This window comes from Triturus cristatus, chromosome 8, assembly GCF_964204655.1.
Source record: "Triturus cristatus chromosome 8, aTriCri1.1, whole genome shotgun sequence".
NCBI classification, from domain to species: domain Eukaryota; kingdom Metazoa; phylum Chordata; class Amphibia; order Caudata; family Salamandridae; genus Triturus; species Triturus cristatus.
In genome coordinates, this window is record NC_140591.1 from 30,912,917 (window position 1) to 30,937,257 (window position 24,341).

General features: G+C 46.1%; 1 protein-coding gene across 5 annotated transcripts in view; it reads right to left on the reverse strand.

Moving 5' to 3' along the window:
- Positions 1–24,341, reverse strand: part of LOC146799886 (uncharacterized) — a 461,224-nt gene that overhangs the window by 360,454 nt on the left and 76,429 nt on the right. The gene's annotated exons all lie outside the window — the stretch shown is intronic.

The window sequence follows — 24,341 nt, forward strand, 5'->3', positions numbered from 1 at the left end:
CCACTGCTCAAACTAGTCAACAACATTTTGCAACAGGCTGTATATGAGAGTTAGAAGAGTTAGAAGCTTATTGTGATGGAGTTCTGGAAGGTGTTGGGGTTAGTTCCCTCAGTGTCAAGTGAAGTCAACGAGTGTGGCTGATAACTCATTAGGTGTTTCTGGTAATTAAGGATAGAAGTCTTATGTATTTCATGTTTTGCGTGCCAGCTGGGTGCTCCCCACTGCTCTGACGGCTTACTTTGCATTCATTATTCATAGATATATGTGATTGTTTTATTATTCATTATACACATGATACATTAGATTATAATTTAAAATGCATCCTATTAGTTCATGTATTCTATAGAAGACTGAATTATATATTTTAGGGTTGAAATAGGTGTGTAGCAGAGCCGATATGATAATAGATGCGGATGGGAATCTTAAACATTTTTCAGTATTTTGCTTCACCCATTACGAGATGGATAAATTACTTAATCCTAGTTCTCTTCCAGGGGTATACTTATCAAAGTCATAGGCACATATTAGTCCCGCCCACGTGCGGGGGCCCCGGAGCATGTCCAAAAATACATATAAATATATATGTATGTTTAATCAAATAAACGTGTATGCAGCACTGTCAAACATACATATATACATGTATATACATAAACATGCAGCCTACTCTCATTTAAACAGGCTAAGAAGCCAAAACTGCATTGGATTTTTCATTTAAAATAAAATAAGTTCATATAGCATTTTTGTAACAAAGAACATGCACTCCTCTATGTAGGAGAGTAGGGTCTGCTTTCTATGTTCACCCCCAATTTTTGCTTTTGCTTTACTGGTTTTCGACTTAGATGTGGCTGTGGGCCTGCTAATCAGACCCACAGCCCTGCTGTTCTCTCTCTAAATTAATACTATGTACTTTAGGTGCATAACCCATTTGGATAGGGTCACCTTATTGGCCCCTGTACAGTGTACCTTAGGTACCCAGGGCATAGGTATATCCTAGGCCTACCAGGGGCTGCAGCATGTATTAAGCCACCCCTGGCCTGGCCTTCCATTATGACACAACTGGCTGATCACTCAGCTGGGGCAAGGTCGTGTAATCACCTCTTGCTTAGGTGTAGTATTCCTATACCTACCTTATATATAGACACATGTGTACCTATCAGCCACTCCTATGGCAGGCCTTAACAATCCTGGAGGCAGAGTGCTTGGTAACATGTGAGATGGTGCTCTAGCATGAGCTGAGCCTGTCTGCAGCTTTCGGAACCATGTCCTTATAGCTGTTCTATGATATAGCCTACCATATACTCTTAAAGTACCTTATAATCTTAAACGGTTATGGTAACTATGGTTTGGCTTTATCAAAACATGTCGTGTAAGGTGTCTAACACTTTGGAATAATACCCCCATCCCATTTCTGGGGATGAGGATATTATCCCTCCCTTCTAGAGGGAGAAGACATGTTGAAACCTACTTACCCGGTTAAAGTTAACAAGAGCCCCAGCATCACAAAATGGATGCTGCTGCCACGACACAAGTCTGACCTCCTGCTGCTGGGAGTGATCCCGGCACAGGAGGCTTGGACAATAGGTTTCCTGCCTTGGGAGGTGCGAGCACCACCCCAGACAGGCCTTAGTGTATTGGGGCAGGGAGGGATGAAAGAAACGAGACACTGCCTGGGGCACACAAGGTGTCCCATGCATAGTCCAGTTCAAACCGGTGCTGGGGCACTCCAGCCCCAGTCCTGGCGCGAAACTGGACAAAGGGAAGGGGGTGTAACCACCCCCCTCCCAGGTCCCACCCATAAGGCGTGACCTAGCAGGCAACCCAGCCCCCCAAATTAGTATAAGTGTGGTAGCTGGGCCCCAGGAGATTAGATTATCCTGAACCTGCAACTTGAACAGAAACTCTGGACCTTCGACATTCGACGAAAGAAGAAGACTGAAGAATCTCCCTTGTGGCCAAGGAGTGGCTACCCTGTGCAAACAGGCACCATCAAGAGACTTACCCTTTGCTTTGCTGAAGTTCTATGAGGGACCGACTGCAGAGCCCAACCAGAGCCTTGACTTCCAGACTTCTCCGACCCTGATCCACATCCACAGCCGAGCTGAGATCCGTGGAGGCGACGAGAGACGTCGGACCGGCTACCTGGGAAAAGTGGCAAGTATCTTCCAGCGCAGCTTCTGAGGTACCCTCGAAGTTGTGCACCGGGGATTGAGAAGCCCCAACCCCAAGCACCATCTGCACCGAAGATCAGCCCCCCACACTCCACGAGTCCTGCGTGGGGCCCTTCTGCATTTTCCTGCTCGCCGCGTCTGTCCGGTTGCTTGCCCGTTGGCTAGCGGCCTTTGCGACGACACACCTTTGAATCTTCACTGCTGGTTTGGCTCCTCCAGACTGGCTCCCGCTTCTCTGCAAAAGAGAAGCACCCAAGACCTTCCTGGTCTGCACCAGAAGCAAGTCCTCCATTCTTCGTGGGTTCCGCTTGCCAAGGCTTGGTGAGTCCTAGTTTGACTTCGACGCCGCCGACAGCAAGAGCCTTCGTGGGACAGCTTTGACAGGCTTCACCTCTTCACCTGCATCTTCACGACATCGCCTGGTTCCTTCCTGGTTCCACGTGGTCTCTGGCTAGTGACCCAGACTCTGTCCCTTCTGCTTGCAGGTATCCTCTCTTTTTGATCCCAGCCTTGGGATCCACCGGACACTCTTCACTGACTGCCTGTCAGCAACTTTCCTTCAGGCATCCATAGAAGTCCACGACGAAACCTGACGCAAGTTCACACCTATGCACCCGCAGCCCGTGGGCTAGGTAACTTGGGTACTTCGCTGCTCACTAGGGTATTGACTATCCTAGGGTCTAGTTTCCGAGTCTCGACTTTCTAGCTATACCAGAAGTGTCCTAAATCTGCTTATTTCTAACTGCAAGGGATTCTATCGACTTTTACAAATTACGCGTGAGTGTTTTCAACCTGCACCTGAATCTCGTGGGCCTCCCACTTCCTAACTGTTGGTAGTGTAGTGTAACCCCAGCGATTCCCTAGGCCTAGGCCTATTCTATTTCCGTGACAGTGGTCCTTATACCACTTCTTTAGTATATGGTTTGCGTGGCCCCTAGGGCCTAACTGTATTACTTACCTGTGTGACTTAATGTATGCTTAAATAAGACTGTGTTGTACTTACCTCGAATCTCATAAAGAGTGCTGAGGGTTTGACTAGAATAAATACACTTTATTTTATATATATCTATCTGTTGTTGTGTCCTTTCATTTGGTATTCAAGGGATTATATATGGTATAACAGCTGGCTTCACATGCCATTCAGAGTTTAGCCTAAGACTGCTCTTGTCCATGCTACCACTAGGATAGCTGGTCTATAAGGTTGACTTTACAACCAATCACCATAAGGGTTGTTTGGACTGATATAAGGTGTACACTAGAACTAGTGACATCATACATCAGGCCAACTTCTCACACTCTAGTATACCAACACAGCCCTTTTATTTTCAAAGAAAAAGCAAGCAATAGCAGGCAATTACCCCATAGTTAAAGCCACAACAGTGATACACTGGCACTGAGCCTTTAAGACAACAGGTGACAGTTAGGTCAGGTCTTTTTTACACTGGACTAACATGTAGAAACCTTGAAACAATACGGGAAAAAAACACTATACTAAATATATTCGTCCGGGAGGAGGGCGGGTTGCTTATGACTTTGATGAGTATACCCCTGGAAGAGAATTAGAATTATAGGTACGTAACTTATCCTTCACTTCCAGGGGATACTTCCAGGGGATACTCATCAATAGTCATAAGCACTGAATAGAATAGCAATTCCACTATCCCGCGGACGAATATCAGTATAGTTACATCACAGCAAAGACTTCAAGGATAAATTATTTAAACAGATTCCTTAACGAGTCTTGCCCAAACTGAGCATCCGCCTGAGTGTCAGAGTCTAAACACTTATGGCGAGTAAATGTATGCACTGATCACCATGTGGCAGCTTTACAAATCTCTGCAATAGGAACATTTTGAAGAAGAGCTGTGGTAGAGGCCTTTCCCCTGGTCGAATGAGCCTTTGGTTTGCCAGGGAGAAGTTTATTGGACAACTGGTAAGACAATGTGATACATGAGACTATCCATCTAGAGATGGATCGTTTGGAAGTTGCACACCCAGTATTTATGGAACCATAGTTGACAAACAGGTGGTCTGATTTTCTTAATGCCTTGGACTTTTCTAGGTAGAACTTCAGAACCCTCAAGGTCCAGCGAATGCAAGGCCCTTTCCGGAGGATTTGAAGGATTAGGTAAAAAGGTAGCGAGAGTGATAGTCTGGTTAATATGAAAATCTGAGACCACTTTGGGTAGAAAACTCGGATGAGTTCTAAGGACCACCCTGTTTGCATGAAAAATGAGATGAGGTTCTTTAAAGCACAAAGCTTGTACCTCACTCACTCTGCGAGCCAAGGTGTTGGCCACTAAGTAAGTGGCCTTTCATGACAAGTGCTGCAGAGAGGCTTTACGAATAGTTTCAAAGGGGGCCCCTACCAACCTAGGAAGAACAATGTTAAGTTCCCATAGAGGGGATGGGGATCTGATCGGGTGGATAGACTTTTCTTACCCCTAAAGCAAGTCTTTAACCACATGTAACTGAAAGAACGAAACCTGCATAGGAGATTTTCTGTAGGCTGTGATAGCCGCCAGATGGACCCTTATAGAAGAAAACTGAAGGCCTGACTTGGCCAAGTACAGTAGATAAGGTAAAATCACCTGATCTTGACCCGGAATGGGATCATGACCATTATTAATACACCACAGGTAAAATTGCTTCCATTTGAAAGCATACAATTTTCTGGTCGATGGCCTTCTTGCTTCTTTAAGAACGTTCATTAAGTCTGTAGACAAATCTAAATATCTATACTGGAGGACCTCAGGAGCCATGCCGTCAATCCTAGAGATGAGAGGTTGGGTGGGACACCTTACCCGTTCTTGGATAGTAAGTACGGTCTTCATGGTAACCTCCTGTATGGGATTTCTGATAGTTGAAGAAGATCCGCGTACCACCACTGACGAGGCCACTCTGGTGCGATCAGTATCATTCTGGTCTTGGCCCTGTAGAACTTGTTATCACCAGAGGAATTAGTGGAATTGGAGGAAAAGCGTAAAGTAATGTCTGTGACCATTTTATCAAAAGCGCATTCCCTCTGGAACCTGGTTACTGAAACCTGGATGCGAAGACGGGGCATTTTGCGTTTGCTGCATCTGCTAACAGGTCGATGTCTGGAACTCCCCATTGATGAAAGATGTCCTGCACGACGTCGTGGTTTAGAACCCAGCTGTGAGCTTCGAGGAAGTCCCGACTTAGAGAGTCTGCCTGGACGTTGAGAGTGCCTGAGAGGTGAATAGCTGAAATGGTCACATTATTTGCGAGAAGCCATCTCCAGATGGACTGAGCCTCCTGTGAGAGGGGTCTCGACCTGGTTCCTCCCTGTTTGTTCAGATAATACATGGTTGTGGTGTTGTCCGTCTGAATCAACACGTAACGTGTGCTGAAGGAAGTAAGCAGTAACTTGAGTGCAAGATGTACCACTCTCAGTTCGAACAGGTTAATGTGGTACCCCTGCTCGGTCTCTGACCAGAGTCCTTGTACTTGAAGAGAACCCATATGAGCCCCCCAACCCTGTAGGGAAGCATCCATGACAATTGTCTGACTGGGAAGGTCCTGAAGAAAAGGAACCCCTTTAAGCAGATGCAATCGTTTCATCCACCACCTGATTCAATCCTTGGCTGACTGAGGAGGAATCACCAAGTCCTCCCAGTGGCCTGAAACATGTGACACTGGTCCTCCAGAGATTGTTGCAGAGGACACATCTGCAGTCTGGCATGTGGGGCGATGAAGATGTAGGATGCCATCAAGCCCAGAAGTGAGGACACTTGCCTGACTGTGAGATGGCGTGAATGGTGGAGATTGCAGCACTTGTCGTGTATTGAGGATAACCTCTCCTCCAAAGGACACACGCTTGCACTTACGGTATACAGAGAAGCACCCAGGTAGTAGATTATTTTAGTTGGAATGAAGATCGACTTCTTGTAGTTGATGTGTAGGCCCAGATTGCTTAGCACTTGTATACAGTAAGAGAGATGATTCTGAAGCAGAGTGAATGACGAGCTCTTCAGCAACTAGTCGTCCAGATACGGACAGATGAAGATCTTTTGCTTGCGAACAAAAGCCGCTACCACTGCCATCCATTTTAAGAGCGTGCGGGGGGCTGATTTGAGCCCAAATGAGAGGACTTTGAACTGGAAATGTTGATGTGTTACCTGAAAATGCAGGAATTTCTGATGTTTTCTGGAAATCGGTACGTGGAAATGGCGTTCTGCAGGTCTCTGGAGCACATCCAGTCCTCTTGGTGTAACTTAGGAAAAATATGGTGCAGTGCTAACATCTGAAATTTCTCTTTGCAGATGTACTTTTTCAAGAGCCTCAGGTCGATTATTGGTCTGTACTCATGAAAAATTGACAAGCTCAATGCTCCAGGATCCTCACAGAAGGAGCCAGAAAAAAGAATTGACCTAACTGTCACCTGTGGTCCATGATGGGAGCAGGGAGCCCCTGGAGGTCTTAAAGGCACGGTGCTAGTTTATCACTGTTGTGGTTTTAACTTTGTAGCCTATGGGCTAATTGCCTGCTATTACTTGTTTTTATCTTTGAAAATAAAAGGGATGTGTTGGTATTCTAGAGGAGTGCATGTTCTTTGTTACAGAAATGCTATATGAACTTATTTTATTTTAAATGAAAACTCCAAGTTTATGTATATACATGTATATTTGTACATTTGAAAGTACTGTGTACACGTTTATTTGGCTGAACATACATATATATATGTATTTTTGTATATGCTCTGGGGTCCTCGCACGTGGGTGGGACTATTCATTGCTTATGACTATTGATGAGTATCCCCTGGAAGAGAACTGACATTTAAAGATAGTGCCTGGAACTGCATTTAAACTAAATTTACATATAAGGGGGGAGATTAATCTTTGAGCTTCTAGGGAGAAGAAAGGTCTGCAACAAAAGCTGTGTTGCAGAACCAAGGCTGTGGGCTGACATTCTTGCTGGCCTGTTATCTGAGCACATAATGGGAACTAAAAACACTAGGTGATCTTGTCTGAGGCACAGCGCACAGTAAGCAGCATTCAGAAAACATTTCTATGTTTACAAGGTATGTGCAAGCCATTTTAAGAAACTTGAAGTATAGCGCTTTGATGCAGAGCAGGTTTAATTTAGGACTATAAAACTGGAAAAGGGTTTCCAACATAGATTGTGTCAAATACCAGTGGTGGGTCGGACATAATAAATTGGTCTTAGAGCTACACTTGTTTGTTGGTCTAGGTTTAATGTCTAAGTGCCTTGCGTGCCACCTTTGGTGCACCAAAACCTAGTATGGGTTGTCATGAAATAGCTAAGAGTGGTTTATCCCAAAATGTGTTTCACTTGCATGTTGTGTATTCAAATATATAAAAATTATGACTGAAGTTACCTAGCACTTATCCGTCCTGGAAAGACAAAAAAGGGTTTCTCCATAAAAGGAATGCATTTATGCATGAGTGTTTGCATGCTTGTGTGTTATTATTGTTCATCACGAGCTACAGCTGTGGTCATCTATGTAATTGGTAGGGATTTCTTGGCCTCCTGGCCTTAAAGACAATGAGCAGCTGTAACATTTAGACCCCATGATGCTCCTTGCGCCTTTCTGTACATTGAGTACTCTGTTTAATCCTACTAGGGGAACCCAAGAATAAATTGTCTGATGAGATAATCCCATACGTAATTTTAACTTGCCTGCATTTGATTCCTAGCAATATCAAGAGCTTCCTCATCCGGTCAGAGGGACTCTATGGTGAAGCATGGCACCGGCAATCTATGCTTGAGAGTCCTTTTACAAACCCCATAGAGGTTATGAGCAGGGATTAGAGAACTATGCTGGGGTCTCCAAAGTACAAAGACGAAACATGTTGTCAGAAATATCTCTTTTTTGCTCATCACTGGACATTTGAGAAAAAAGGTCATAAGAATGAAAAGCCAGTTTTCGTTATCACTGCTTTCTTTTACACTACAGCTATAACGATCCTCTGTGACCTGCTTTTCACCTTGGCTGCTGGTTCTGGCAGCAAGCATTATGACATCACAACTCAAATGTAATAACTTATTACAGTTGAGCAGGTACTTTAATTTTGTCATCTGCAATAAGTAAGCCATCTGTAATAAGGAAGACAGGCTTTTATACAGGGATTGGGGTCTCCCATGTATTATACTATTATATTATTATTACCAAAACCTAAAATGTCTCCTTTTCTGAGAGGAAGGTTCCTAGCTGCGTAGGAATCCTGGACCACACTGTTAATGTAAGAAGTGAACTTGGATGCGAAGAGCCTTGCTAGTAATAGACCCATTGCTATGGCATAGTTTTAGCAACAGGGTGGGTGAAGGTTGTTGTGTCCTATATCTCCACTTATGTTAAGGTCTCTCAGTTACTTGGCAGTATGCAGTCAGGTTTCAGGCCTTCTTGAGAAATGGAAACCCCCCTATATGGGAGAAAGCAGTTGAGCAAGGTCCAGTGGCATATCTTGTGCAGCTTGACCTGTCTCATGACTTCGATTCTCTTGAGCATGGATGCAGTAATGAAAGCGGACGCTGGTCCCTTGCTCTGGTTTGCCTCACTTCTAGAGAGGCAGATGTCACAGGGCAGGTGTAGGGATATTTTGATGCTCCTCATGAAGTTGACTTGTGAAGACCCCCTGGGCTCTCATTTGCCCTCCACATTATTTAATATATGTGTGAATGTCCTACATGATCTTCCGGTAAATGTGATACAAGCTTTCACCCTTATGCCTTTTACACCCAAACTGTTAAAATATCATATAAGGGGGGAGTCGAAAGTATTTAAGGCGAGCTGATCATCTTCCAAAGAGCTCATTAAGCAATGCAAGGATATGGCCTCCTTCAGGGTCTAGAAGGAGAAATACATCCTCTTTTAGAAGGAAACATGAACCTTCTTGCCTGGAAGATTTCAGCGGTTCTTCAAGATACTCAGGCCTTTCAGGAGAGGCTAAAAGCGTTTTGGATGTGTCATGGGCTCCGGGAACAAGGAGAAGATACGCCGGTGCATGGAAAAGATGGTGTGGTTGGTGCATGGAACGTGATATGGATCCCGTGGAGGCACCTGTAGTAGAAGTAGCAAACTTCTTAGCGGATCTTTTTAATTCAGGACTATGTCATAGAACAGTGAATTGCTATAAATCAGCAAGTTCTGCAGGACATTCTTTTATCCACTAAACTAGCTACTTTACTTTGTCTTATATCTTTTAGGAGAGTATCCGATGTTAAGGCCTTAGAAATATGTAACAGGTTTTACTCCCCAGATGGAGTATTATTCGAAATATGGAAAAGGACCAAGACCATGTCTGAGAACATTTTCTACCCTTATTTTTTTGGATTTTCCCAAACTATGTGTGGTTAGTTGCATGAAGGTATATGAACAAAAAATGAGTATTTTTAGACCTTGCATTGAAAACCAGTTATTAATTTTTTTGTCAAACCCTATAAGGCTGTTTCTTCTGCTACAATTTCTAGATGGGTAAGAACAGTTATGTTTGAAGCGGGAATAGATTGTCCAAGTTCGGCGCACACTCCTCGCATGGCGCCATGGCCAGTAAACTATTTTGGGGTGGGGGATCCCTTTCTGATATTCTGTAAGCAGCAGATTGGTCAAATGCCTCAACTTTTGTACATTTTTATCTTAAACCTGTAGAACATGTAAGCAATGTTGCATTGAAAAGCTTTGAACTTGCATAATGTAGCCTCCGGTCTTGTAATGAAATGACGATTCTCCAATTATCATACAGAGAGAATCTTGGTTTCATTAAAGACAACGGAGGCTGACATTATTCCCCCCACCACTCCCTGGTGGATGTTTAATTAAAGTATGTATTTTATGATTGATTACTTATTCTTGTTATTAATGTCTTTTTCACTTAATCTTTTGTCCTTTCCGGGAACAAATATTACCTTTTTACTTTTCTTTTCAGATTCAGCTTCGTTATAAGCTTTTTAATATCGCGGAAGAAGTTGAAGCTGCAGTTACTTTTCATCGCAGCTCTAAGAGGAAGATAATTGGTTGCCATGGCAGTTGTTAAGCTGTATAGAATGTTTTTATTTATGATGTAATTGTTACACTTTAAAGGGCTGCATATCTTGAGCAGCAATAAAAGTTATTGCATAATGTCAGCCTCCGTTGTCTTTAATGAAATCAAGATTCTCTCTGTATGATAATTGGAGAATCGTCACTTCCAGGCACTCAGTATGATTCCTGTTGGTTTTAATATTTTCTCCCGCCAACATGACAATGGGTAAGTATTAGCACTGACCCTTTACTGTGGTTAACACATTTTTAGATTCTGTGCTTTAGGGCAGGTCATGCCCTCCTTGCTCAGATAGTTCCTTGCTCTCTGTGGTGTTGGGTTCTTTTTCTGCTTTGATTGTGAGGCCTGCGCTCTCTGTAATAGGAGGTAGCAGTTTGTAAGCATTGCATAATGTCATTTTAGTTGGAATAAAATGACTGGTTTCAAGTGCTTTCTTATTTTTGATCCTTTAATGTATTATAATAGTTTTAATTAACTACACAATCAAGTGTTCAATTAAAAAGGAGTAGAATACCAAACATCACACTTGGGGGAATGCTTAAATTGTAAAGGGGATTGCGGCAGTAAATTATCAGGGTGACATAAATGTTGAAGAGATCTGTGGTGATGATAGTAAACTAGAGAACACCCCTGTAACAGTTTTTTATCAAAAGAATACTGGGTCTGTCTTTGTGCTGACATATGCTAAAGCTGCTACACATGACAAGGGAATAAGCATTAACAAAGTCAATAGGTCTATCATTGGCTGCAAGTCTGGTATGCTAATGCTTGTTTTGTTTCACTATTACTTTTGCAAAACCGTGTGTGTGTGTGTGCGCGTGCGTGTGTGTGTGTGTGATATATATATATATATATATATATATATTCACTGAAAAACCATAGGTTTCACACGTTATAGTTAGGAATTAGCATTTAAAAAACCTTGCAAATTCACTGAAAAAACCATAGGTTTCACACATGTTATAGTTAGCAGGACATTTCACTTGTGAAAAACCAATGAAATTCCCCCGTTATAGTTAGTGCAGGCAACTATAACTCACGCGACAGCAATCCTCTGCTGATGATGTCAGATATTACATCACTGTATTTAGACACTTATTTACCCATGTCTTCTTCCATTAATCTTTAGCTATACATATATTACAAATATTTATTTTTCATAAAGACACATATGTCATCAGTGATGTAATATCTGACATCATCAGCAGAGGATTGCGGTCGCGTGAGTTATAGTTGCCTGCACTAACTATAACGGGGGAATTTCATTGGTTTTTCACGAGTGAAATGTCCTGCTAACTATAACATGTGTGAAACCTATGGTTTTTTCAGTGAATTTGCAAGGTTTTTTAAATGCTAATTCCTAACTATAACGTGTGTGAAACCTATGGTTTTTTCAGTGAATTTGTACGGTTTTTTAAATGCAAATTTTTTTTGTGATTTTTGGTAAAAAATAATATCCAACCTATGTATAAAATAATATATGTACTATATCCTGCATTATAGAATGGTTAATTTTTTAAAAATTAATATTTACATACAGTTGTACATCACAGTTATTATCTTCTACAACTCTTGAAACTTGTATTTTTTTTTTTTATGCATTTTTTGCCGTGCGCGTACGGTAAGCTGACGCTACGCGCTCCGTACGTCATAAGTACGGTGCGCTTACGTAATACGTACGTGACGTACGCGTACATGCATGCGCGTTGCACGGAAGCAACGTCGCGGTTACGCGGGTGCGTGTAATGCGCATGCGCGAGTGCGTCCTACGTACCCACTCCGTAAGCGCTCCGTAAGCGCATATTTACGTCACGTTTGCGCATGCGTACTTGTTTACGAGCGCGTACCGTAAGCTTACGGAGCGCGCACGGTAGGTCATGTGATCCACAAAGAACACTTTTCATTGGTTGAAACTACTTTCAGTTCCAGAAACTTCCCACACCACACCCATTCCCCTCATTACTGCTTGAGATCCCCTAGGAGAAGGAGCTGAATTGACATTGAGATACAATGGCAGAGCAGCAGTCCTCTTCTGAGAGTGAGCCAAGCAGCACCATCATCAGACAGAGAAGGAGGAAACAAAAGGATTCTTTTGTGTGGGAGTATTTTACTTTTCCAGAGGGGCAGAAAAAGGTCAATGCTCCATTGGTCACTTGCAGACTTTGTGAGCGTGTTTTATCTAGAGGAGATCCAAGGAAGAAGTATTCCTTTGGAAATCACTCTATGATGAGACACCTTAGGGATAAACATCCCAGGACCTATGCTCGACATACTGAAGAAAATTCTTCAGTAAGTCACCGGAGCCCAACCTCAGAAGCTCAGCCGAGTACATCATCGGCAGCTCAGCTGAGCCCTTCCTCTGAGGTGGGAGCATCACCTTCTTCAGCTCCTCTGGACATTAACCGTCGATTTCGGAGGGTTTCAATGAGGTGTACAACGTGTTGTGGTCTTATTGTTTTTGGGGAGACCAGTGTTTCCCTTATTAACAATAAGATAGACCAGCACGTTTGTAGACGTTCATAATATTCCCATTCTTTCTTTCCTCTATCCCTGTATTAACCCAACGGCTCTTTTAAGAGCCAACCTTACCTCACAATTTTTTGAATTTTTTTTTAAGCTTTCCTTCTTAAAAAATTTTTTTTGCCGTGCGCGTACTGTACGCGTAATCGTTACGCGAAGTTCGCGAAATTTTTCTCGCGGAATTTTTCCATTTACGCCGTGCGCGTACGCTACGCGCATTCCGCGATTTTACGAAAAAAAATAAATTAATTTTTGCCCTTGGGGGTCCTTCTGGGACCCCCTGACAAAGGCTAGGGGGTCAGGAACTGTCCACCCTGCCCCCTTTTCACGTTCTCCACCTTTGTTTTTCACCCCCTCAGACTGCGAGAGACAAAATGGCGGCCGACACTTCCTGGTTTCGACCGATTCGAATGTTTACTAAGATCTAACAACCAATCAGAATCGCGCTCGTGCACGGCGGCGTGCGCGTACGGTAAGCTTACGGTACGCGCTCGGAGCGCGCCTATAGATATATATATTGATTTAAATGCTATTTTCTCAGGAAATACTGAACAGATTTACACGAGACCTTCAAAAGGCACATCCCTGACCTGAGGGCTACCTCTCTGCCAAATTTCAAGTAATTCTGTTCAGCCGTTCGGGCTGTAGCTCGGACTAAAGGTCCTATGGAAAAATGCATGGGGAAAACGAGTTTTGGGACCCTCCTTTTTCTCAGCCCCCGCTTGACGAATCCCCCCGAGACTTTCAGGGAAGGAGCGGAGCGGAACGCCCCACCTATTTTGAGAATTTCGCGAGGATTCGTCAATCGGCGCCAAAGTTTTTCCAAATAGAATGTTGCGGATTTCCTATGGAAACACGGTCCTAACTATAACTATCTACTGGCGACCGCCAGTAGATAATATATATATATATATATAAACTCTAAAAGCAAAGATATGTTGGGGGTTTTAAAAAGTACACATTTCATGGCAGCTCTATAAGTATATTGAATATTATTTTACTAAAATCAAAAGGTCTTGGCTAATGCCAGACCTAAAAATGGATAGGAAAACAAGAGGCAGACAGTAACAATTAGCCAAGAAACTCCGTACATAAGAATGTAGATAACAGGTTCAGCAGACAAATAAACAAGAGTACGGGTAAATACTGGTCTGTTAGAACCTAAATCAAAACCAATATGCCCCAGGGAAGAAACAGAAGAGTCACACACCATGAACTACAAATATTCTGACATATGCCCACTTAGGTAGTGTACAAGGGCTTTAAATCCATCGCGGCAATATGGCAACTTCGACATAACTGATAAGGGCAGTTGGACCCATAACCTCCCAGCACCGCAGGAATAAACAATAACTTACTTCTGACTCACATGGATTTGGTGGGAGGCTTAAAATATCCATTCCCGCCTACGAAACGCCATCATACCGAAAAACTTTGTCTTACAAACCACCTCATTTGCACTATAGAACAACTGCAAAATATAACACTGGCCCCTACTCTGAACAGAGCAGACTATAAATGGAGTACTTTCTAAATACACAAAAATACACCAATTCTATTTTCTACTCTTAAAGGTTTGGAGCTCAATTTGTTACAAAGAATCTAAAAAATTAAACTCTTACACCAGTTCTCCTGACCTGTACTGAGCAGATCATAACTCTCCCTTCTGTCAGAGCCGAGAGGATCAGGGCTCTCCCTCCTGTCTGTGCTGATGGGATCAGGGCTCTGCCCTCCTTCATTGCCGATCACATCAGAATTCTCACATCTGTTGATGTGACCAGAATATGGACTCTCCATTCTGGTTGTGTTCATGGGGACCGTAGACACTGGGCGCCATCTCCAGTGCTTGAAATGGGAAAATAGAAGTGCAGGTACTCTGTACCGGAGTACCTGCTTGTTTCTGAGAGGTGCTGGTACTCTCCAATTAAAAGTATAGTATTTCTCTTGAGAAGTGCCGGTACTCTCCCCCTCAAAATAAAAAAGTGCCGGTACTTCGTACCGGACAGTACTAGCCCAGTTAAAGCACTGGCCATCTCCACTTAAGGTGAATACGTCAGATGTGGGCACGGCTACATCTGCAGAAAACAAAAACATCTTCATTTAAATAACATATCCGCCAAAATTCAACAAGAATGATTTCGTAGAAAGGGCTTTTATCTTACTACATTCCTATGCAGCGGAGAAAACCGTTTTAATTTATCAAACATATTTTCAGCCTGATTACAATACTCAAAGTAAAGTATCAATTTTCCATTTTTGCAAGAAAAAAAACATAAGCACAATTCTATAGTTATCAATCGATCCATCAATCAATCAATCACATTACTTTATTCGGTATAAAAGAAAATACCATAAAAGTACAAGTAAAATACGTCAAAGTTAAAAACCAATTCAACAATCTAAAATTCTCCATAATACATATTCAATACATCAATGATTAGGTACCCCTCCCCTCAGCTAATTCCTTCATGAGGCCATAAAAAGAGTGACACCGCGGGCAACCTATGTTTTCCTAATGCCCCTTGTTGCTCTAAGCCTGACCGCTGCCCTTAAGAAATTTACAGTACAAAACAGAGTCAAAGCATCTGAGGACAGTTTTAAAAATAACAAAGCCACCCTTGCGTGTTTAAATCTAGCTTTCTTTAAAATTCTCTTTAAAAAAAGGCTCCTAGATTGTGAATAAAAGGGACATAGTAAAACAAAGTGAAGGGTATCCTTTGGAGACCGTTGGTCGCAGCCACATGGTCCCTTCATCTCTATGGACGATGTATATCCTGCCGGGTCAGCTAATATGCGGTGTAGAAGATTTAGCCTGAACCGTGTCATTAAAAATCTATCATGGGCATTATGAAAATGAGACAGGTAAGATTCGATGCCCATGGATGTTTTAATTAAAAGATGTTCTCTCACTGACGGCTTAATCAGCTCCCTATCTTCCCTGAGTGCTGTAACATGCTTAAAAAAACGGTCCTTAACCAAGGCCTTATTCTGCATAGATATTTTAGAAGGGTTAGTAAAAAGGTCTGCACATCCTATTCCCTTGAGGGTCTCCTTCACGTACTTTAGCCATGGGATATTAAGCTCCCGATCGCGGGCGAGGCAGTTTGCTATGACCTGCCTACTGAATGTCGCCTCCGCGTTTGCCCACATTTTAACCCAGCAGACTAGGGGTTTAACTCCCAACCTGTCCCTAATGTAGCAAACACCAAGTTCTTCATGGACAATATGGGATGGCGTGCTCTGAGGCACTTTGAGCAAACGCCGAAAATACTTATTTTCCTCAATTTGTAGTTGCTTCGCATCAATAAAACCCCATACCTCACTTCCATACAGAACTATGGCGCAACACATGGAACTATATAATCTCAACATTTGCTCAGGTGACCATCAACCTAACCTTTGTGCAAAATTCATGATCGACCCAGAGCAACTAGTTAAAATGCGACATTTCTCCTCTAGTAAATTTTTTACATTTAGACGCCCATCAAATAAAATCCCCAGATATGAAAAAGAGTGCACCTTTCCCAATCGATGTAAACCAATCGAATAATTATACATTTTACTTGGTTTTTTGCTCACTTCCATAACATATGATTTTGACAGATTGGGAGACAAATCTAAATTCTCCATAAAAGAAACAAAGCCGTCTATCAAAATCTGCAGCCCTTTGGAAGTGCGGGCAAGGAGGACCGCGTCGTCCGCATAAAGCAGGACTGGGATCCCTCAAGAGCCAATCCTGGGTGTATTAACCTTTCAAAGTGCTAAGTGCCTGATCAAGTCTATTTATATACAATGTACACAAAAAATGAGGCCAGAATGCAACCCTGTCTGACCCCACTAGAGCATAAGAAGGGTTCTGTGGTGCTTCCCTCCTGATTGTATCTGACCGTGGCGGTGGTATTCAAGTGCAAAGATTTGAAAATATTAATAAGTCTCGGGTCCACACCAAGGTCACCCATGATTGCCCATAATTCCCCTCGGTTGACTCGGTCAAAGGCCGCCGTCAAGTCCATAAATGCCAGGTACACAGTCCCTTGGCTGGCAATAGTGTACTTGGCTGCAAGTAGATATAAATTGAGACATTGATCGGTAGTTGACTTCCCTGGTCTAAAGCCAAATTGGGTGTCAGTTATAATATGCTGATCCTCAGCCCAGTCCATTAGCCGGCTGAGGATGACCCGCCCTAAAACCTTTGCTGACACGTTAATTAAGGAAATTGATCGATAACAAAGTGGGCTATCCTTGTTAACTTTTTTTAAATGGTTACAATCGTGGCTGTGGACCAGGATGGCGGCATTACTGTATCAACTGTTGCATTAATAACTCTAGTCAGAATGGGCGCCCAGAGATCTACCTTACTCAAAAAAAGGTCGGGTGGAATCCCATCGGGCCTCGGGCCTTTTTTCGGGGCAAACCTTCAATCTCTGCCTTGATCTCACCCAAAGAGAACCTTATCTGGGTAATATCCAGTTCCCCCCTATTATCCTCCGACTGAGCCTTATCTGTGCAGTGATTGTAAAGCCCATAAAAATACTCACGCCATTGTCCCGGCAAGATATTGTTGGCTAACCTGGGTTTATTTACCTCTTGGAAACAAGGATTGTTTATAACTTTCCAAAAGGCAGTTGTGTCCTTTAACTCAATCTCCTCCCTCAGATCCTCCCAGGCTTGCTGTTGTAACTTTGTTTTACGGCCTTTAACGGCTAACTTATAGTGTGTCCTGCAAAGGGTCACCCTACCCTTATCTCTTGGGGAAGATTCTAGAGCGACTTTCAGCTCTCTCGAAGCACGAGAACATTGTTGGTCAAACCACCTTGGGTCGTCCGATCTAGCTCTGTGTGATGTAGATCTGAGCAGACCGTCAATTAATTGAGCGACACCCTCGAAGGCCCTGACTAGTTCAACCCCCTCCACATCCGGATCTAAACAGCTCGAAATGACCTGTTCACCGTCTTTCAACAGTGCTCTGTAAAAAGCTTCACCGTTGGCCTGTGACCATCTCAGCCTCCTGCCTTGATCTGTGGCACATACCATCCCCCCCCCCACTCGGTGGTTTCTTACAAAGGTTTAACTCAACAAGGGACAGAACAAGAGGATTATGGTCACTAAAAATACTCAAACAGATTCTAAAACCCGACACCCAGTTTTTTAGTGCTACAAAGACAAAGATAAAATCAATAAATGAAACACATCCTGTTAGAAAAACCCCACTCCCACACCGGAAAGGGTGGTGGTAACGGGGTCTTTCCAGACATACACAGTGGTAGCTTGGCTCGAGTGGTCAGGGGTCAGGCACCGTGTTAAGCATACGCAATACCCACACAATAACCATGCGTGCATCCGTTCCAAAAACGACACTACACCTTAAAAAGTATACTGAAAATATATCTCTTTATCTTCTTTTCTCTTAGTTGCTGATTAAATAAATAAATAATAAGACAATCACAGTACACAAGGCTTTTTCTGTGGAATGGTACGTCAAATAAATACTGTCTTAACGATTCAATAAATAAGGTAGATCATAAATAATCTAGGCATAAATATAAGTGCATTACATTACAGGCAATTAAATATTATGAGGCAATAAATACTGTACGACAATAAATATTGTGAAACAATAAATACTGTGAGGCAATAAATAGGATAAATACAATAAATACAGTGCTCTCAATAAATAATAAAAGCCAACAGTGACACTTGTAAAATCAGATCACATTTAAAATACTATGGGCTGATTTGGCCCCGTCACAGCTTGTGGTTAGGTGGATGGCCTGAGGGGTATACTCCCTGGCTTGGACAAGGCTGAGGCCTAAACTGAGGTAGATCAAGGGGGAATCTAGAGATCTGGCTCTCCCACACTACACAACCCCTCTGTATTAGTCTCAGCTCACCCCTGGCACAATCAAGCTGGTTCCAGCACCTCTCTAGCCCCTAGGATAGTCTCTCAGGGCTCCACAGGGCCTTAGGCGCCCTCTATTCCACTTACTGCCCTTTTTATGAAGCTCCGACGCCGCTGGAGTCGTGTCGACGCCGTGAGGCGGTTCCGGTTCGATGTCGGCGGCCTCGGCGCTATGTCAGTTCTTGACGACGTCGATAGGCGGTTCCGGTTCGATGTCGGCGGCCTCGGCTCGATGTCGATCTCCGGTTCGATGACGTCGGGCAGTCTTGGCTCGATGTCGACTTCGGGCAGCTCCGGTTCGATGTCGGCGGCCTCGGCTCGATGTCGACCTCCGGTTCGATGACGTTGGGCTGTCTTGGCTCGATGTCGACTTCCGCCGGCTCCGGAGTGCGACCTCCACTCCCGACCTCCGGCACGATTCTCTTCAGGTTCCGGCGACTCCGGAGTGCGATCTCCACTCCCGACCTCCGGCACGATTCTCTTCAGGTTCCGGCGACTCCGGAGTGCGATCTCCACTCCCGACCTCCGGCACGATTCTCTTCAGGTTCCGGCGACTCCGGAGTGCGATCTCCACTCCCGACCTCCGGCACGATTCTCTTCAGGTTCCGGCGACTCCGGAGTGCGATCTCCACTCCCGACCTCCGGGGCACGCTTCACCTCGGTCTCCGGCGACTCCGGAGGGCGGACTTCACTCCCCCGTCGACGCCGCTCACTCGACCTCGGGTGACTTCCTCCTCGACCTCTGGTACTCTCCACGACCTCCGTCGGCGCCCTCTCTCGACCTCTGGCGGCTCCGGGTACGACGTCTGCTTTCCAGTCAGCGCCGCTTCTCCACCTCGGGCTCCAGGTCTCAGGCTTCTCGACGTCGGACTCCAGGGAAACCAATAAACAGGTCAGATTCTTGCTTTTCTTTACTTCTAAGGCCTGTTCCTGCTGTCCAGGTCCTTAAGATGGTTCTTTTTGCTTTTTCCCACACAGGGCTCCAGGCTGGGCTCAGTCAGTAGGGACTAGTATCAAGGGTGGGTTTATGGACCCCACTCCAGGCACAAGTTTCCACCCCTGCTGCCTCACTCCTTCCTCCTTCAGTTCCGTGCTCCTCTCTCTTCACCAGTCAGGTGCCAACTGCCAGCTCCAACTGTCAACTCTGGCTTTAGCTTCCCAACATTCTAAACCGCCTCCAACTGTCACAGGGTTCCAGAATGTTGCAGAAGGTTCTGGTAGGTTCCAGTGGGTTCTGATGATGTCACAGGTGGCCACCATTTTGTGCTCCAGGCCCTCAGACAGAAGTTCCAGGGGTAGATAAAATGGCTCCCTGAATCTGCATCAATACGAAAAAGTCTGGTGGTTCCCAAAAAGGAAAAATACTAACAGGGTTTGAGGCAAAAGTGGGACAAAATAAATAATGATGAGGAGGGACCACCCAAAGGGCTGACAGGTCTAACACGCGTCCCCCCCAGCTGAAAGTGGGGAGAGCTACCCAACCCCTTGGGAGTTCTCATCACTAAGGCGGAAATACCTTGAGAGACCGTCTGCATTGGCGTGGTCCACTCCAGGCCGATGTTCCACCTGAAAGTCCATTCCCTGTAGGGAGATAGACCACCTCAACAACTTGGGATTCTCCCCCTTCATCTGCATCAGCCAACGAAGGGGTCTGTGGTCGGTCTGAACCAGGAAGTGCGAGCCAAACAGGTATGGCCGCAACTTCTTCAGAGCCCATACCACTGCAAAGGCTTCACGCTCTATTGCACTCCACTTCTGTTCCCTGGGAAGTAGTCTCCGGGATAGGAAGACCACGGGTTGATCCAGACCCTCTTCATTGAGTTGCGATAACACTGCCCCAATGCCATGTTCTGATGCATCTGTCTGGACAATGAACTCCTTGGAAAAGTCTGGGGCCCTTAAGACCGGGGCCTCGCACATGGCTTGCTTCAGCTTCACAAAGGCCTGCTGACAAGCCTCCGTCCAGACTACCCGTCGAGGTTGTTTCTTGGACGTGAGCTCCGTGAGGGGGGCTACGATGGTACCGTACCCCTTCACGAAGCGGCGGTAGTATCCCGTGAGGCCCAGAAAAGCTCGGACCTCAGTCTGTGTCTTGGGGGGTTCCCAGGCCATGATGGCCTCGATCTTCGCCTGGAGGGGTTGCACCGCTCCCCTACCCACCAAGTGTCCAAGGTACACTACCGACCCCTGCCCGATCTGGCACTTGCTGGCCTTGATCGTTAACCCAGCTTGTCTCAGGGCCTGGAGAACAGCTTGCAGGTGACGCAAGTGATCCTCCCAGCTGTTACTGAAGACGGCTATGTCATCCAGATAAGCAGCAGAGAAACTCTCCATTCCGGTGAGGATCTGGTTTACCAGGCGCTGAAACGTGGCAGGTGCGTTCTTGAGCCCAAAGGGCATCACACAGAACTGGTAGTGGCCATTGGGCGTGGAGAAGGCTGACCTTTCCCTTGCTCCATCAGTCAAAGAGATCTGCCAGTACCCAGAGGTAAGGTCAAAGGTACTTAGATATTGGGCAGCTCCCAGCCGGTCAATCAATTCATCCGCCCTAGGTATCGGATGAGCATCAGTTTTGGTTACTGAATTCAGTCCCCGGTAGTCCACACAGAACCTCAGTTCCGGTTGGCCACCCGGTGGTGCGGCTTTCGGTACTAGTACCACCGGACTGGACCAGGGGCTGCTAGAAGGTTCGATCACTCCTAGCTCCAGCATCTTGGTGACTTCACTGTTAATGCTGGCCTTCACCTTGTCTGACATCCGGTAGATCTTGGACTTCACAGGTGGGCTGTCTCCAGTGTCCACATCATGGACGCACAGGTGAGTCCTACCCGGAACAAGGGAGAACAACGAAGAGTACTGCCCCAGGACCTGGCGGCAGTCCTCCTGCTGTTCAGGAGTTAGAGATGGGGAGAGTATCACTCCCTCCACCGACCCATCCTTTTCTTGAGACGCAAACAAATCGGAGAGAGGCTCGCTTTCCACGTCCTCTGCTCCGTCAGTCACCATCATCAAGATGACTTCGGGCCTCTCGTGGTGGGGTTTGAGGCGGTTGCCGTGCAGCACCCGTAGGGGCTGACGAGGGGTTTTAAGGTCCACCAAATAGGTAGCCTTACCCTTCTTCTCCAATACCTCAAAGGGTCCTGACCAGCGATCCTGGAGGGCGCTAAGCTCTCCCGGTTCGATCACCCACACCTTCTGGCCAGGCTCCAACTCCACCGGGTGAGCGTTGTGGTCATACCACGCCTTCATTACTGCTTGGCTGGCCTCCAAGTTGTCAGAAGCTTGCTTCCACAACTTAGCCATTTGGCTCCGGAAGGCCAGCATGTAGCTCACCACATCCTGGGGAAGCTTTCTGGGAGTTCTTTCCCATCCGTCTTTCACCAGGTTGAGAGGTCCACGTACAGGGTGCCCGTACAAAAGCTCGAAGGGGCTGAAGCCCACTCCCTTCTGTGGCACTTCCCTGTAGGAAAAGAGTAGACAGGGTAGGAGGACGTCCCATTTCCTCCGCAGGCTTTCAGGCAGACTTCTGATCATGCCTTTCAAGGTTTTGTTAAACCTCTCCACCAGACCATTGGTCTGAGGGTGGTAAGGAGTGGTGAACCGGTAGGTCACTCCACACTCCTTCCACATGGCCCGCATGTACGCTGACATGAAGTTGGTCCCCCTGTCGGACACAACTTCCTTGGGAAAACCCACTCGGGTAAAGATTCCCATTAGGGCCCTAGCCACAACAGGTGCTGTTATGGTCCTCAGAGGTATTGCCTCTGGGTACCGTGTGGCATGATCCACCAGAACCAGGATAAACCTGTGACCAGCTGTAGAAGGTGGATCTAACGGACCCACAATGTCGATGCCCACCCTTTCAAAGGGGGTGCTAACGACAGGAAGTGGTTCCAGGGGAGCTTTCAGCTTCACCCCTGTTTTCCCACTGGCTTGGCAAGACACACATGTCCGGCAGTAGGTATCGGACGACACTTTCATTTGAGGCCAATAAAAGTGTGGGACAAGACGGGCGAAGGTCTTGTCTTGCCCCAGGTGTCCTGCCAAGGGGATCTCGTGAGCCAACTCCAGAAGGAAGGCTCGATAACGTTGAGGGACTACCAAGGCTCGTGACGATCCATGTAGGGGTGCCTTGGGTTCACTGTAGAGGAGGCCATCCTCCCAGTAAACACTGTAGTTCCCTTCAACGTTCCCTGCTGCCTGGGCTTCGGCCTGACGCCTCAGCCCCTCAAGGGTAGGGCACTCCCTCTGGCCCTGGCAGAATTCCTCCCTGGACGGGCCTCCCTCCACGTGCCACTCGGCCGGGATGGGTAGGTCCTCCAGTTTGGTAACATCCCCCACCGCAGACTCCTGGTCCACCACCTCCGGTGGCCTATCCGTCCTACGGGGTGCGGACGCCGAGGCAGGCTCCTCCTGTCCTCGGTTCTTCCCTTGACTGGCAGCTGGCTGGGCCTTTGTTCCAGGCTCCAGCCGAAACGAACTCCCTCTCCGGGTAGTCGCGGACCTTGTGCTCACACAGGCCCAGTCAGGTGTACCCAGCATCTCAGTATGAGTCCGGTATTCCACCTCCTTCCAAGCATTGTGCTCCATGTCATTCCCCAGCAGACAATCAACTGGCACGGCAGGGCTTACGGCAACTCGAAGTGAACCTGCAACCCCCTCCCATTCAAAGGGAACCTCGGCCACCGGATAGTGGCCTGTTCTGCCGTCAGCCATCGCGGCTGGGTGGAGTACATCGGGAATTACCTGCTCTGGAGACACCAGTTGGCTACGTACCATAGTCATACTGGCTCCTGTGCCTCTCAGAGCCTCCCCTCTTTGGCCGTTGATGGTGACCCACTGCCCATACTTTACGGTATTTGCGGGCACCTGGATCTTAGGAACCATCTCCCGTTCTCCCAGGGACACTAAAGTGGCACCCGCCCACTCCCTTCCCTTAGTTAAGGGCATCTCCTCCCCGAGCACTGCACTAGCTACTCCGGGGGTCTTTCCTCCAATGGGAGGGGGTGGTCGTTTCGGGCACTTCGCATCTCCCTTGTAGTGTCCAACGCCACCGCACTCGTAGCAATGGACAACCCTTGGCTGCTGACTCTGGCCAGGATTAGGGTTTCTGGGTGGGTTAGCCCTAGGGGTGAATCCTGTTCCCTTACCTTGGAAATTATTTTGGGGGCCTTTGGAGAACTCCTTTTTCTTTTCCCCTCCCTCTTTCTTCTGGGGGGCGCCCTGTCCGGCCTTTTGAGTATCCCCTCCAGTCCCCCTTGTGGACACCCGGGTACTAGCCCAAATGTCCGCCTCCTCAGCAAGCTTCCGGGATTGGTCAGCTTGCTATCCACCAGGTGTTGACGCAGTTCAGGGAAACATTTTTCGAGCAGGTGTTCTTTCAGTACTAAATCAAACAACCCCTCGTAGTTCCTCACTTCACTGCCCTGAATCCAACCCTCTAGTGCCTTCTTTGCATAGTCCAGGAAGTCCACCCAATTCTGTGTGCCCAGTTTGTGACTACCCCGGAACTTCTGTCTGTACTTTTCGGGTGTTAGTCCAAACTTCCTTATGAGCGCCACCTTCATGGTGGGGTAGTGGGTCTGCTCATCCTCCTCTAGGGCCAATAATGCATCCCTACCAGCTGGAGGCATGTACTTGTACAATCCCGCTCCCCAGTACTTCTCTGGAACCCCATGGGCTCTTAACGAGACCTCATAGGCCGCTAGCCACTTGGCAATATCGTCGCCC